This window comes from Nicotiana tomentosiformis, chromosome 10 (assembly GCF_000390325.3).
Source record: "Nicotiana tomentosiformis chromosome 10, ASM39032v3, whole genome shotgun sequence".
In the NCBI taxonomy this organism is placed as follows: Eukaryota; Viridiplantae; Streptophyta; class Magnoliopsida; order Solanales; family Solanaceae; genus Nicotiana; species Nicotiana tomentosiformis.
In genome coordinates this window covers 41,999,800-42,016,850 of record NC_090821.1, presented here as the reverse complement: position 1 = coordinate 42,016,850, position 17,051 = coordinate 41,999,800, and the positions used below count along the sequence as shown (strand labels likewise).

Sequence of the window (17,051 nt, the reverse complement as noted above, 5' to 3'; positions counted from 1 at the left end):
TCCAATGTAAGGCATTGTTGCATTTTCTTTTATGTAAATAAAGTTCCTTTCTCAATTCTCATCATCCATAACTTAAACAATTCTGTCCATAATTATAACATGTAAAGTAAGCCTTAGAAAATACACTTTATCTAAGCGAGAAGGCAAAAAGTTTGATAAGGAAGCATGAGCAACCAGTACAATTGCAATTGCAAGTTTGCAATAGCAGGCCAACAACGGGAATTCATTAAAAGAAAATCATTTTAAATTTCTAACGAGCAACAGGCAAGCATCTAACGAGTAGCGGAATTCAAGTTTACACAGGGAATTAGGGGGCTTGGGGTGTTGGGCTCAGGCTTATTGGGCTGGAAAATAAAAATAAAGGTGGGCTTGGACTCAAAATATTTCGGTATTTTGGTATACCGAAATATCAAAAACTCAATACCGAATACCGTACCGAAATATCGAAATGTCAAAAATTATATACCGAACAATACCGAAATACCGAAAAACCGATACCGAAATATCAAATTAATTCGATTCTGTTCGGTTCGAAATTCGGGCGAATTTTATGCTAACCCCTAACTTAGACCCCTAATCCCATCCCCATAGTGTTTGTCTAGGGTCGGAGAATTACCAATCGATTTTTTTATTTTTATTTTTAAGCTTAAAAACCGACAATATTTGATTCCATTTGATTTTCTTAAAAATTTCTAAGAAAAAGTCGAACTCGGCCGAAATAATATACATAACTTTTATAAATAAATAAACAAATATTTATTTATAAATAACTTATATATATATATATATATATATATATATATATATATATATATATATATATATATATATATAATATTTTAAATATTTTATATACTTTTTCATTGAAAAATTATTTTCACCAATGACGTTACAATTCCTCCGTTTAAGTTTATGTGAATCTTTTCGTATTGACCAATTTTTGTGTTAATTCAGACATAAATCTTTTTATTTTTTTGAAAGAAAATTTATGTATTTGAACAACATAAAAATAATATAAGTCACAAAAGTTAGCAAATCAAAATATTTAAAAATTATTAGCAAAACATAATTTAAGACGTTCATAAAGTGAAACAGATGAGGTAGTGTTTTTAGTTACTTCTCATCCAGTTAGGTTTGAGGCTGTTAATATTCAACCTCACCAAAGATATCATATTTGTAATCCATGTCGAACATTAGATGGTATATGATAGTAACTCTTGTTTGCATATAATCTATTCTTTAGTTATGACACACTCCAAACAAATTTATTTTAGTCCAACTTATGGTTCTAAAGAAATTAATTTGCCTTGGCTATATTAGATGTAGGTAAAATTATTTATTGTGTTAAAACTTTACTGTTTGATCAAAATTTTAAGTTAGTAAATATAAATTGAACAAAATCGAAATATCAACAATAACCAAATCAATAAATTTGTATTAATTTTTGTTTGGTTTGGTTTAAATAATTAAAAAAAAATACTAAATTAGTTTGATTTTGAACTAAACCCAATATTTTCAGCATGTAACATAGATAATTACGTAAAAAAAAAACTATTAATTAATAAACTGTAATTTTAAAAGTCATGAGTTCAGTCAGGAAAAAATAAAGATTTAACTTATCAACTTTAAAATCTTAGATTTATCTGTGAAGCTATACTGCCTCAAATTAGATTTGAGAAAGAGCACCTGGACTGTTCTAACTGTCTCCTTTATGGTGAATAAAGATTTGAAAAATAACGTTGGCCTGATTGAACTAGAAGACATGGTTAAAGTTTCCCATCTGTCTATCCAGTTCAACCCTTCTCATTGGCCAAAAATGTTTGAAGCATTAAGGATGTTAGAGGATGATGGATTGGCTGAAAAAATGGGAGACATCACAAAAGATTGAAACACAAGATTCCGAACTTTTGAACATACTCCACAAAGATACTCAAACTACATAGAAGAATTGTCACAAGTTGAACCAGTGAAACTTTCTGGAACTAAATGATATTGACATCAATTTTCCTTCTTCTGGGTTCTTATCATCCTTGAGTTGCCAAGATTGAAGCAAAGAAATACTTCATTGTTGTGGATAGATGTTGAACGGATGTGTTTAACTCAAAAATATTTTCAGGATAAAATAATTAAATATTTATTTAATGAGATCACTAAAATTTATTTGAAATCAAAGTTCAGTTGGATAAATCCATTAGCTAGATGAAATAAGAAGTAAATGATAATAACAACACAAAATAGATAAGAGAAAGAATAATTTTATTGAGACTATTTATGAGTCACAATGTTGCATAGTGAGGATCAATTACCTAGCTAGTAGAGCAGAATTAGAATGAATTAGAAATGAGGAAGGAGGAGACATTTATAGATTAAATCTAATGTTCACATCCTTAGTTCCAATTTCACACGTTACTCTAAGCGGTTGCTGATGGCCGAGATTCTCGTTAGTAATGAGATATGCGTCATGCAAAGTGGATAAGAGTGAACCCCAAATATAATAAAGGGGGTTGAAAATAAGAAAAGGCTCCGAGTTACAGATTCATTGATGGATCCCTAGGGTCGTCCTCACAATGCTTCTCAGAGATACTCCTTCCATCTCCGGATGGATGCTTATAATAAGCAACATTGTGTTGTCATGCAAACTCGCCACATGTCAAAACTATATTTTATCAATACAGATAATTTTTCACTTTCCGCATAATTATTGAGAAATATTCGAAATATGACATGATCTTTGGTGTATTCTATAAGGGTTTTTGGGCGGGATTTATCACGCAATCCTCCCTATTTTTGAATCTAATAGACATCCAGTCACTTCTATTTAAAGCTTTGGGCAGGTGGCGATCTTCAATAGGTTCTGACACCACAACGGTTACCAAGGTCATGATAATTTTTCCTATAAAGCCCGATCATTTTTTCTGTCTTCTCTACTTTCTGCTCGAACTTCTTCTATGAATTTCTTTTGCAACTCCATTGTTGTCTCTTCCAACTTCTTCATTTCTCGTTTTACTTTGCTTTCGTGCCATAAATTCCAGTGGCTTCTCAAGGCACTTCAATCCTCATTCACGAAGAAGCCTCAATTATTAATGTTACAACCATTACTTATCTGATGGAGGCCATCACGACCATGGAGGAATGGTGGTAGAAGAACCACCTGCTCCTTACTGGGAGGACAGGGCTAGCAAATCTGCCATGGTTTAGACGATGGCAGAGGGAAAGGGATCATCAACCCCTACCAACAAAGGCAGATTTGTTGAAACTGCCACCGCGGTGGATTCTCCTCCATGCTAAGAGGGGCAAGGCCACCAAGACCTATGGTGAGGGAAAGAAGGATCACAACAAGCCAAAACTTGTAGAGGTCCTCCCGAAGACAGTTAATTTCATTGGTTCTTGTGTTCCTCAGAGTAGTGCGTTGGAAAGAGCAATTGAGACTTTTCCCTTGGCCTTACAAGGAAAGCACCTTCTGGTGATTCTGAAAAACTACTCCTGGGAAGGTAAAGTTGGAGCAAACGAGAATATAAGGGTTTCTCGTTTGTGTTCACATATGTGTTTACTCTCAGGTTCAAGCCGGTCATTGATTCAGTAATAAAGGACCCTTAAAAGGCGTGTGATATATTCTTGGGTCAACTAGGACTTGTTGTATGGCAAATCTTGGTATGCCTGAGGTTTCTTGCTGAAAGGTGCAAGAGAGTTTTACTTTCAAGCACCTCATTCAAATTTACCGCCCCAAGCTTTATAAAGGGGTCGATGATAATGATGGCGAGTCGGGGCACCTGTTCCCTTCTTGCCAACACGGAGAGTGATTTTGACCGTAAATGGTATGGGAGGTTCCCTAGAGTACCAACACATAACCTCTTAGGCTAAAGCGATCTCTCTTTCCTGGAGAAAATGAATTTCAAACGTAAGTTCTTTCCCTCTTCTTCAATTTTCATTTCCTCCTCTAAAATTATGCCCTTCAAATATTTATGATGGACAACTGCTTTGACCTCCATTACTGGATCACTCCCGGATATAGAAGAGTGGGTTGATAAAATTTTGAAGTCGACTACCTTATATGTGAGAACATGGAAAGCGATCTCCATCATCGAAGGACGAGAGTTAAAAAATCATGGTATGTATATTCCAACCTAGGGACATTCTAACCTCTTCATCTTGTTAAAAGTCATAACACTCTCAATCTACTTTTGCAGGTGCTGTTCCTAAGAGATCATCAACCTGGATTGAGGTCCTGGATCTTGATATTCCCCAAAAACGTGTCTAGAAATCAACCTTGTAAAAGAGGGGTCCTCTGATCCAAACCCAAAAAAAAGAAACAGAGTTCCAAAAAGGGGACTAAGGAAAAAGAGGATCAGAACAATTCCCGGATCCTACCTCTAGTTGCCTCCTTTGGGATTTGGTACGAGCCTGAGACGGATGACCCTCTTCCGACATTTGCTCCTCCTACTATTCTAATTGAGGACAATGATTTCAACAAAGAGCAAACAATGCTAGAGGAAGCTCTGGCGCTTCTATATGAAGTGTTTAGTGGGTTGGCCAAAGCTTTTTCAAAGGGGTCATAACTTCCGGATCATGGTCCTTCTGAGTTCGAGGTAGACCCGTACTGGATATCCTGCCCCAAGGTACCCCACTGCTTAGAACTCGAAGATTTCATGCCCCAAAGCGGAGGGTGATAGTAGAAATTCCTTGGAATGTAAACCTTCTGGAGGCCCAAGAAGATCGCCCTGTGGTTCAAAGATTTCATTGGGCCTCTAGAAAGCGAATACATGGTTGAGGCTTCGACGATGACTCTGGAAAACCACGTGATATACTCAGGGTTCAAGGTATAGTCCCATACATCTTCTTCGATTTCCATTTATTTTTCTCTTTTCTAATATCCTTTTTCTTTTTTATTGTTTAGATTAACTTGGTAGCAACAGAATTGCTTGCTAGGACCATAAGAAGTGATGTTATTCGACTTGAGTAAGGAAAAAAGATCGATAGGCTAAAGTAAACCCTAGAAGAGAGAGATTCGAAGAAGGAGGCTCTGTCCTTAAAAGTCAGAGAGACTGCCAAAAGGATTTACCAACTGCTATAGGAGAAAGAGGCCCTTGAGCTCGTGTTTTCTTAGCAGTTCGGGGAGCTGGATCTGGAGGTACAGGACCTCGAAGTCATTATCTAGAGAAAGGAGGACCATCTTGTTAGCCTGGTAGAAAAGTAGAGCAAGGCTATCTCCAAGAAACAGTGGAGGATCGGTGCCGGGAGTTGTTCGAAGAATTAATCAAGTTAATAGGGGCTCTAAAAATCTCTAAACCAGAGAAGAATAAATACTACTATCAATGGGCCGATGTTGCCTCGGAGTTGGAGACGGCTAGGATTGAGGCAGAGGAGGACAGAAAGTACGCCTGCATGCTGACCCATTAGAAGGTCCTTAGTGAGGTTCGCGCTGAGGGTTTTTCTAAGACGGAACGAAAATATAAGTCTGAAAGTTAAATAGCAATAGTGTCTGAAATAAGGACAACAATACAATATGAAAAGAGACGCCAAGATTACGGTCGAGAATGCAACTCTACCTCATCTCTCGATGATCAACTCAGCTAGCAAACTCCGCTACTGTTGACTGGGTCCGATACCTGGACCTCCACAATTAAGTGCAGATGTAGTATGAGTACAACCGGCCCCATATACTCAGCAAGTATTATAACTAACTTCGGTGAGGTAAAAACAACAAGAATTATAAACAATACTTGCTATAACCTGTACAGTTCATAAATTTAATAAGTGCAAAACAGAAATATGACCAAATCATGAAATCACGGATAAAACTACCTTGGTGCCCATAATTATGCAAGAACTCTGCTCAGTCAATGATCCAGCATATAAAGAAGATATGCAAGTAAATCAGGTAAATAATCATGAAAATTACAAGTAAAGATGAAATACAATAACCAAACAACCCTGGCCTGATTTTCCTCAGAATTTCCAATACAAGAACCACTGATCAATTTTCCTCAATCCGCATGTACACCATCAAGAGAGAAATATGAGAGAGTGAGCCTAGGGGTATGGATCCATATCTACACGCTGTACGAACAACTCACGCGCTAATAATATCAACCACACAGACAACTCACGTGCCAATAATACCAACCGTACGGACAACTCACGTGCCAATAATCATAATTTGCTCGGCGTTGTCACAGGCTAACAACACAATCCTCCCGGCGTGGTCACAAGCACCCAGTCCAGATCATATTACACAAAAACAAATATACAAGAATACATGTATATGATCAATGAATATTAGATTTCATGCTCCTGGACTGGTATAACTGACATGCTAAGGTGTATGCATGTGCAAAGTGTGTTATGATCAACAATTTTATCACGGAAATAACAATTATCAAGTTCATTCAGGGGATTAGCCTCTATGTAACCTCAAACATGGACCAAATAGTTTACAACTGGGTTACAAATAGGAGAAACATCGCAGCATAAAGCTTATCAATCAATTCAAGGCATATCATAGCCTAAGCACTACCTAGAGCATGGATAAATAGACTGGTGCTCGCACACGGGCTCAACCCCCACACATATGCGCACCTATAACATGTAGCTATCATAAATAACTCAGGCAACTAGTGTCTAAACCAAGCCAAATCACTCCTCTAACAAGCTCTTCCCGCATGAATCAACCTCTGAACGACCCGAATCTAGCCAAATGAACTTAATATAATCAATAAAAGTCATAGGAATGGATACCAAATGATAAAGCTAAGATCTTTGACCAAAATCAAAAAGTCTACCCAAAGTTAACCCTGGGCCCACACCTCGGAACCCAACCAAACTCGCAAATTCCGAACAATCATTCGATTACGAGTCCAACAATATTAATTTTATCCCATTCTAACCTTAAATGGACCTTCAAATCCTCAATCTACACTTAGGAAAGTTATTACTAAAATTCCCAATTTCTTCACTTTAATTCACCAATTAAATGCTTAAAACAAATATGGAATCATAGAATATAAACAAATTTGAGTAAAAAATACTTACTCCAATCCAAATCGTGAGAATGGCCTCTAAAATTGCCCAAATCCGAGCTCTACAACTCAAAATATGTTAAACTGAACAAAACCCTCGAAAAATAAAGTACTTATGGTCTGCCCAGACATACCATTCGAGATCGCGGGACCATCTTCGTGATCACGAAGCACAATCAATACTGCCTCAAAAAATGGCCTACACGAACGCGATGAATAACCTACAAGACACTTCTCGAACGCGGGCAACCTTACGTGATCGTGATGACTTCCGCCTGAAGCCCCCAGCTGAATTCCCCTTCTTCGCGAACGCGACTACCTCCTCGCGACCGCGATGATCTCTTCCTCTCAAAGCTTCGCAAACGCAAGCTCACTACCTCGACAATCACTCTCCCAACACAATTCCTTCCGTGATCGCGACAGCTTCTTCGCGATCGCGAAGAAGGAAACAAGAAACTCTGCATCAGCAGTCCTAAACATGATGAAAGTGGTCCGAAACTCACCCGAGGCCCTCAGACCCCGTCCAATCACACCAACCAATCCCAAAATATAACGCAGACTTACTCGAGGCCTCAAATCCAAAAACAACATCAAACCCGCAAATCTCACCCCAATTCAAGCCTAATGAACTTTCAACTTCCAAAACTCATGCCGAACCAAATCAAATCAACTCCGAATAACCTCAAAATTTTCATGTAAGTCCCAAATGACATAACGGTCCTATTCCAACTTTCAGAACCAAAATTTGAACTCGATATAAATAAAGTCAACTCTCGGTTAAACTTGTTAACCTTTCAAACCTCCAACTTTTTAACTTTCGCCACAAAGCTTCAAATCAACCTACAGACCTCCAAATCCAAATCCGGACATACACCTAACTCCAAAATGACAATACGAAGCTATTGGAAACATCAAAATTCCATTTCAGAGTTGTCTACATAAAAGTCAAACTCTGGTCAACTCTTTCAACTTAAGGTTCCAATATTTGGACTAAGTGTACCAATTCACTCCACAACCCCCCCCCCCCAGAAGACAAACTAACTACCCCGACAAGTCACAAAACCTCAAATACATATAAGTAAAGCATCATATAGGGGGAACAAGGCTAAAAACATAAAACGTCTGGCCGAGTCATTGCAGCAAATGCGAAAAACGTTTCGCATTTGCGAAGCTTCCTTCCTACAACTCAGTGTCATAATTGCGACACACCAATGACAAATGCGACCCCCCTAACTCGTAAAAGCGACAGTGACTTCGCAATTGTGAAGTCTTCTAGCCCTTGTCCTACTTCGCAAATGCGAGCCTGAACTCGTATATGCAAGGCTCACATTTGCAAATAGGTTCTCGCAAATGCGAGACCTGTAGATCATGCACACCAACAGTTCTCAGCTTAGCCAAAACCATCCGCAATGCATCCGAAACTCACCCGAGTCCCTTGGGCTCCAATCCGAACATCCACACAAGTATAATAACATCATACAAACTCGCTCACAAGATCACACCATCAAAATAACGTCTAAATTTAAGAACCAATCCTCAAAACTCAAGATTTTCAAGTTCAAAACTCAATTTTTTGAATTTTTCACATAACGTGCCGAAACTGCCTCGGGTCACCCGAGACCCTAACCAAACATGCGTACAAATAAAAAATAATCATATAAAACTACCGGAATCATCAAAATGCCGATCTGAGGATGTTTATCAAAAATGTTGACCGTGGTCAATATTTTTGATAAATAGCCTGTCAATTCTAGCCACATTTAAAGTCAAAGATAACATTTTCTTTAAAATTTCACATATAACTTTCCGGAAATTGACACAGACTATGCACGCAAGTTATACATCACCAAATTGAGCCATTTTAAGTCTCGAAACACATAAAAGGGAGATAGTACTCAAAACAACCTATCAGGTCATTACACCTCTATTTTTCGGATGCTTCATAGGTGCTTGGGGAATGAAAAACTCCTAACAGGATTAATCTTAACTGATATTTTCACCTAATCGGTAACCTTTCTTGCGGTGGGAAAGATTGATTTTCATATCCCTAGGATGACATAAATAGATATGTGATTGACGAGACATACACAGTCTTATATTAACGCTCGTGACATGTAGCCGTATACTTCGAGTGATGGATTTAAGCATGAATCTTGAGATTCTAGGAATTTGGATTTTGCCAATATATACACACAAGTAGTACCTTCTCCTCTGCCATATATTTTTATTTTCCCCACTTTCCTTCTTCTTGTATTAATTTTGTACAAAGTGTTGTGGATCCCTAAGACATTTACCCTGCTACCACTACCGCGTTAGCAACTTTATCTACCCAGGCGACGGAGCCCTCTAGAGAGGTGGTCAAGATTACCCACGGAAAGAGGAATACAGTGGTAAAGACTAAGGTTGAACCCACTATTTCAGATGTCTTGCAAAGTATGGCAATACTAGTGCGGACGACAGCATATCGAATAGCACGAAATGCCCTGGTTTCTCCTGTGCGACCAAACTATCTTTTTTTAATAAAGAAAGAAGTGGCTGGGAGCACATAGATGTTCAAGTGCCCTTAAATTCTGAGTGGATCACTATCTACATGGAGTTTCTTTTTTTGGTATACCTATATTTTCACTTTGAATTTGTCACACCCCAAACCATGGGAGGTGTGGCTGGCACCTGGTGCCATACTTGACCCAAGCATACCACTCTGTAACTGTTAACTTTGGGGGTAACCTTCAACCTAGGCCGACAAGGCCTACCTGCCAACAGACAATACCAACCAAGGCCGATGAGGCTGTATTTTTAATCACCTAGAAATAACATCTGCATCATCTGAAAGGTAAACATACCCAAAAGCTCATATACATAACTGTGCAGGCCGACAAGGCCGCCATAAGTATCTACAACAACAATACTAAAATGAGCATATACAAGGGTCAGCACGACCGCTATACTAATATACATGACTCATCTACAAGCCTCTAGAGATAATAAAATTGTATCATGGTCGGAACAGGGCCCGATCTATCCATTAAGTCTATATATACAAAATATACTCCAAAGTCTAGACTTGGTAACTCCAGGGGAGTAGAGCTTACCAATCAAGCTGATGTCTGGCTCTATCTATTGGGAAGGTCTATCCGGCTGTCTATCAAAACTTGTAGGCATAAGATGCAGTGGCCCCGACAAAAGGGACGTCAATATGAAATAATGTACCAAGTATTTAAGGCAATAGAATAACTGAAAGCTGAAACTGAACTGAAGTACATAGTAATCTGGAAGCCAAAAGAATGTCTGAGACATTCTTAACTGTTCCGACTCAACACAATATAATATAGTGATATCATAGCTAGCCGACCACATATAAGGCTCGATGTATCTCTCACTGACCAAGTAGCAGGCAACAGTAAACTGTCATTGATCGTAAGGCCAGGCAAATATCTCACTTACCAAGTATCCAGGAAAATATAAACTCTCACCGACCAAGTGGCCAAGACAATAATATCTCTCACCTACCAAGTGGCCAAGCAAGAGAAAATATATGTGTATGATATTGTACATCATGTATATAGTAGAATGTATGGAGGTACGTATGTAACACTCTATCTTTGTCCAATATCATGGAATAACATAAAGTGGATGGGAACCCTCTCAATAATAGTCAATGGAAGTACACGGAAAGATACAACACCTATTGAGACACAAGCTCTACAATATGGGTTTCTCGTATAAAATTTATCCAATTCATACTTACTACGGATTCATGCCACTGAAAGAAAAGGGGATAGGCACTACATACCATATCAAAATCTGTCCAATAACCATATTGAACTCGTCTCATCGCACCTTAATCTACAATAACGATAATAATGCTATCGTTAAGGTACGAAAGATGCAACTATCGTACAACGAACGACAAGTTTATTTTATATTAAAATGGACAACATTTCCCTTGTTTTTGTTACATTTCCCACACCTATATTACAGCAACAACCCAAACAATAACCAATAGATATACAGAATATAACCAGTACAATAGTACGCCGAGCGTCAAGCTCGGTTCATGTCTAATAAAACTACATTGTCAAACCCTTTCCCATTCCTTTTTTTTCCAGGAAAATGTTAATAATAAAAACACATCATACTATGATTATTCGATCAATTTTCCATCCATAAAACGCTCCAAGAACAGTTCTCAAACAGTCCAACAATCGACAACAACACCTTACACCAATTCAAGTGTTAACTTGTAGTTTTTCATCCAAATAACTTGACCAACATATAAATAAGCTTAAGCACTAGCAAGAGGAAATTATACTTACCCCAACCATAGAAACAACCTAGAATCCAAGCTTTACTTAACTCACAAATCCCTTAGTCACACCATAACACCATAGAAGTGTTATTCTTCACCTTAGCTAAGTTTTGATGTTGTATTTGGATATAAATACTAGGTTTTCACCTCGAACCCTTAGGGAACTCTGGAGAGGTCTTAGAAGAGTGAGAGGATGAAGTTTGGTTGAATAATGACCAGAAATGAACCTTCCAACCACTTTAAAACGTTCACAGTTCGGCCACCGCCTAAGTGGGTCCCATAGGGGCTGCCTGCATAGTGTTGCGAAAATGCGAATATCTCTCTACTCCGACGTTATATTGACGAACGATTTAATGCATTGAAAAATAAACTCGTAGTTATTAAATTTCTTGGTTGTACCACCCTGTACATCCAAGTATATTGAGATTATAGCTCCGTGAAATTAGACCCAACTTTCAGTAAAATAGTGAACGTAACTTGAGACAACTTTTACCGGCTTTTATTTTACAACTTGTTTGACTTCAAAACGTAACATACGAATATTATATGATTCAATTATGTTAAAACATGACCTCTTTGGGATATTAAGCGATCCTAGTGTACCCCGAAGTACGAGTTGTAATATCTTTGATTCGTTTATCCTCCAACCCTCACGATACTTCCTTAACACTTATTTTAACTCATCATTATCTTTGTAAAAGTCCTCAACCTCTCCAGAATATATTAATTCACTTAAGACGTATTCTAACATGAAAGTACAGGGTGTAACATCCTTCCCCTCTTAGGAACATTCATCCTCGAATATTAACTCTTAGAGACTTGTGAAAATTTTGCAAAGTTTCCTCTGTACACTTGACTAAAACAAACTTGCATACAGCTAGAAATCACACTATACATGCCACACATGGCCAATATCTATAAATATCAATACTTGGCCTCACACGTCCGTCAATCATAAGTACTGCAAGTCAAAAATAAGAGCTCACCTCACGACCTACTGGTTTGAATCGAGCTATGTTGTAATATCCCATCTCGAGCTATATCTTCAGTTGGAAATAGGTGGGGGTATTTATATTTCATCTCCTCTGTGGCCTCCCATGTTATTTCTTCGAAGTTCTTATTTCTCCATAATACCTTCATGGAGGCTACCTTATTGGTCCTCAACTTACGGATATGTTGATCTAAAATAGCCACTAGAATCTCATTATATGATAGATCCTCTGTAATCTGAACATCATCTCCTGGGACAACCCAAGAAGGGTCTCCAATGCACTTCTGTAGCATTGATAATGGATTGACTTTAACTCTGGAGGTAATCCAAGTTCATAAGCTACTCTATCTGTCCACTGAATGAATCTGTAAGGACCCATATATCTCGGGCTAATCTTGCCCTTCTTACCGTATCTCATGACGCCTTTCGTAGGTGACATATTTAGGAATACCCATTCGTCTATGAATTTCCATACGTCCGCACTTTAGGAATTTTTATTCTACGACCTTGGCCATCATATAGTTTTTATTCTGATTCTCTTAGACCTAAATACAGTCCTCACCTTGGCTCTCATAGTTCTCGCTTTACTTTTCTTAAGCTTAGTTACCAGTTTGATACTTGTAAGCTTGCTATTTAACCCTTCTGTCGCGCCTTGTATAGATATATACATATATTTTTGGATGATTGAGGAGTGAGTGAATTAGGATAGGCTTCAACTTCTCAACCTCGTATTCTAGCCTCCTGACTTATCCAGGTCTGGTAAAAATTTATACTTGACTTGTCATCTTAGCTCACTCATATTCTTGATCTTTTATATTGTTGTACTTCTGTAAAAGCTCGCACATTTCTATTTTTAGCATAGCTTGTCCTAACAGACACTTTTGAACTAAACGATCGATCTAGAGAGTCGTTCATCCATGTTATACTTTATAGTCCGCGATTATCTTTGAAGTGCCGACCACATGATGTTGCTCGTCTCAGATCATGTCTTCTTATTTCTGCAGTATTCTAGATTAAGACTCTGCTGTCGTCTATCTTCTTTACTCGAATGGTAAAATTGATGCTCCCTAGCCCTGGTAATGCGTTGGATTCCCGCAACAGTGGGGGCAAATATTTAGCCTGTCATCTCCACTCCATCTTTTGTTATATCTATGGTTGGTACACTTCTAACTGGCTTTATCATAGAGCTGTTATAGAATATGGCCGATGTACTATCTCTCTTGTATTTATTCTATTTAGAGTGATTCTGCAATGTTCTAAGTCACAATTTCTATAATCATTTGGGTCTAATAATTGGACTCCTTATTTACTTAGCTAGTGTAACTCTCAAGCTTCCTCTTCTTTTTTCAGCCTTTAAGTAGGCTTAAGCTGTCTTCAAATATACGGCTCTGTGTATTATCTATTATAATAACCTTTTGTGGACACTATGGAAAATCCATGTTATAATCTTCTAGCAATTCAAGCCTTATGTGTGACGTGGACTCAATTCTTTCTTTTAACGATATACAGGATCTCCTATAACTGTAATAATGTCAACATATATGATGCATGGATAATACTCTGAAATTTGAGTGCGTTCATAATGTAATTAACTCTAGGTTATAGATCGAATAATTCCTTTCGTTCCTTCTCAGTTGTCTTTAAACGTACGAAATTACTTTTCCTTGTCATTCTGCCACTTGTTGCATGAATGCTTGACTTATTTTAGTTTTCACGCATACTGAAATTTCGTGTAACTCATATGATCTTGAATATTATGTTTGATTTTACTTCCCGTTCATTAGTCATGATAGGTTCCACTTTCTCATGGAGTGCATACAATGTTCTAATGAGACTGTTATTACAAGATCATTTCTTCTATAATATCGAATTCGGGTTGCTATGCTTAGGTCGAATCCTTCTTCCTTATTTCCTCAACTAGTCTTTCGTCGTAGTACTTAGGGGAGACCCTCTGACTCTTGTAAATCTGCGAGCTTATTACATCATATACCCGACAGAAATTTTAATGTTCTTACTCACCTATAATTATCTTAGTTACTTACCTCCATGCGCTTGTGCTTGTAGGGTTACTTTAGAACTAAAATTTTGATTGTCTCCCAAGTGGGACTCTCTTTTATTTTCGTAACACTTATATGGTATCTTTAACTACCCCAACTCCTATCTGAATATTTCTCAGGGATAACAATCTCATATCTGTGAGACTGAATTTCTTATATTGGGGTTCAGTACGTTAATCTTGTATGATCTGCTAATTTATTGTGACCTCTTGTCTAGACATAACTAGGCTCGTCCTAAATCAACTACTAGCCACTCGTCGGTCCATTCTCATATCTATATTCTGCGTAACCTCTCTTGGGTTATGTATTGTCTTAACTTATCTCTCACACTGGCTTCTTATGTATCAAGTGTCCATTTGCACTTATTTATCAATTAACGTCCTTTCTGGAAACCCTTGCTGTCTCTTTCCGGAGTCGTGCTTGCATAACGTTATAGTGTCGTGACATATCTATAGAATGTGAATAAATGCAATCTCATTCCTTTCACCTTTTATCGCATTCTTCATTTACCATTCTATATTTACCTGAACCACTTAACTCCGACTTAGTACCATATCATACTATCTTGCCCCCTTTAGGGGAGTACTAATATTTAATGCTCTGAAGTTTTACCTATAGATGTTTTACCTCTTCATTTTCAGTGTCTTTTCACATTTTCAATAGACCTTACTCGTCTTGCGGTTGATAGGTTTAAGTTTAAGTTTCAATGATGACAATATTATATTATGTTATATTTGCAGGACTAACAAAGAGGAAAGAATGGAGATGCTCAACAAGATGCGATTGCTACAGGATTCGAAATAGCAAATAATGATCAATCAGGATTCGAATGAAGATGCTCAACAAGATGCGATTGCTACAGGATTCGAAATAGCAAATAATGATCAATCAGGATTCGAATGAAGATGATGTTGCTACATCAATGGTCAATCAAGAGAAGCAAACTTATTCATCCTCAATCAAAGGAACTCAGATTGCCAATCATGGATACTCAAATTTAGAAGCTCGCCAGCAATTATTTTGTGTCAAGAATTAAGCTCACTCCAGGCATAAATGTCTCCTTAATTCAAGCTGTGACAAGGAAAGTCACAATCGAATATGGAGTCTTCAAAGAGCAGGACTCAAAGAGGCACCCCTTGGGTCAAAACCCTTTTGCAAAGATCTCGTGCCTTTGATTTTGCTGAAGACTCAACGACTCTTTTCTCTCCTATAAGAAGGCTGATACTTTCAAAGAGAAGACTGGTGCAACTACATACATTGTATTCTAAGTCCGTCTACTTCTTAGTTCAAACACTGTAATCTTTAGTTATCGGTGTCTCAAAAGATAGAAAGATCTAGAACACAAAAGAGAGTTGTGTCAATTACTCAGAACTCAAGGCGTAATACTGTTCGTTGGTGGTGAACGCGTTAAAACCATCTGTGTTGTAATATTTTCAAAGATCTTATGGGAACCCTTGTGACCCAAGGGAAACTGGATGTAAGTACCACAACGGTACCGAACCAGTATAAATCGTTGCGTGTTATTTACTCTTCTTTACTGCTTACTTTCATTCTGCATTGTGGCCAGTCAACTAATACTTGTGCTAGTCGATTAATTTTTAAATAGTCAACAATTTACCGCCCCTCTTGTACGTTCAATTGGTATCAGAGCAAGGCTCACAATCTTGCCTAATCGCTAGTGAGGAAAAGATCATGGGATCCAATACTGTTGTTAGTGCTCTCTTTCAAGAATGAACCTCTTAGGTTCGACCCCCTTACTTCAACGGTCAGCATTTCTCTCACTAGAAAGTTCACATGGAAACGTATACTATGTCATATGACATCAAAGTATGGTGTGTGACCAAAAAGAGAAATCTTTCAATTCCTCCCAAGAAGGATGCAAATGGTCAAGTCATCGTATCTACTGATCCTCTTGACTTGGATGATTACACTGATGAACAAGCTGCTGTCATCACTGTTAATACAAAAGAAAAAAATCTACTGTGCAATGCTATCACTAGAGAAGAATATGAAAAGATATCAAGTTGCAAAACTGCAAAAGAAATGTGGGACAAACTGGAAGTCATTTACGAAGGAACCAACAAAGTGAAAGAGACTAGGATAAACCTCTTGGTTTGGGACTTTGAGTTATTTCAAATGAAGGATGGTGAATCTGTAGAAGAAATGTTTTTCAGGTTCAGCAAAATACTTGGAGACCTCAAATCATTTGGAAGACCTATTAAAAGTGGCGAACAAGTTAGAAAGATCCTCAGAAGCTTACCTACAATTTGGCAGCCAAAGGTCATTTAGTTGGAATGTCAAGATCTGGACAAAATTTCCTATGATGAGCTCAGAGGTGATGTAATTGCTTTTGAGAAAATTCATCTTGACAGACAAATTCAAGAGAAGAAGAAAACTATTGCTTTCAAGGGAACTGTGGCTGAATTAGAAAATGAAGAAGAAGAAGAAGGAGGAGAACAAGATGAAAACATTGCAATGCTCTCTCAAGTCGTAACCAACATGATAAGAAGAAATAGAAATAACAGAAGAGGGAAGTTCAACTTCAGGAAAGGAAGGATGAGCAATAAAGTTGATAAAAATGATGGAAGGTGTTACGAATGTGAAAAGTTTGGTCACATTCAAGCTGACTCTCCGGAATTAAAGAAGAAGCTTAGCAGAAACATGCAAAAGAAGAAAGC

The 17,051-nt window shown here is 37.8% G+C and overlaps 1 long non-coding RNA gene across 1 annotated transcript; it reads left to right on the top strand.

Annotated features, from left to right (window-relative positions):
- Positions 1-3,003: 3,003 nt before the first annotated feature.
- LOC138900651 (uncharacterized) lies at positions 3,004-6,086 on the top strand. Its single transcript, XR_011411768.1, has 3 exons — positions 3,004-4,108; positions 4,188-4,817; positions 4,895-6,086. It is a non-coding gene; the product is annotated as an uncharacterized lncRNA (long non-coding RNA).
- Positions 6,087-17,051: the final 10,965 nt, after the last annotated feature.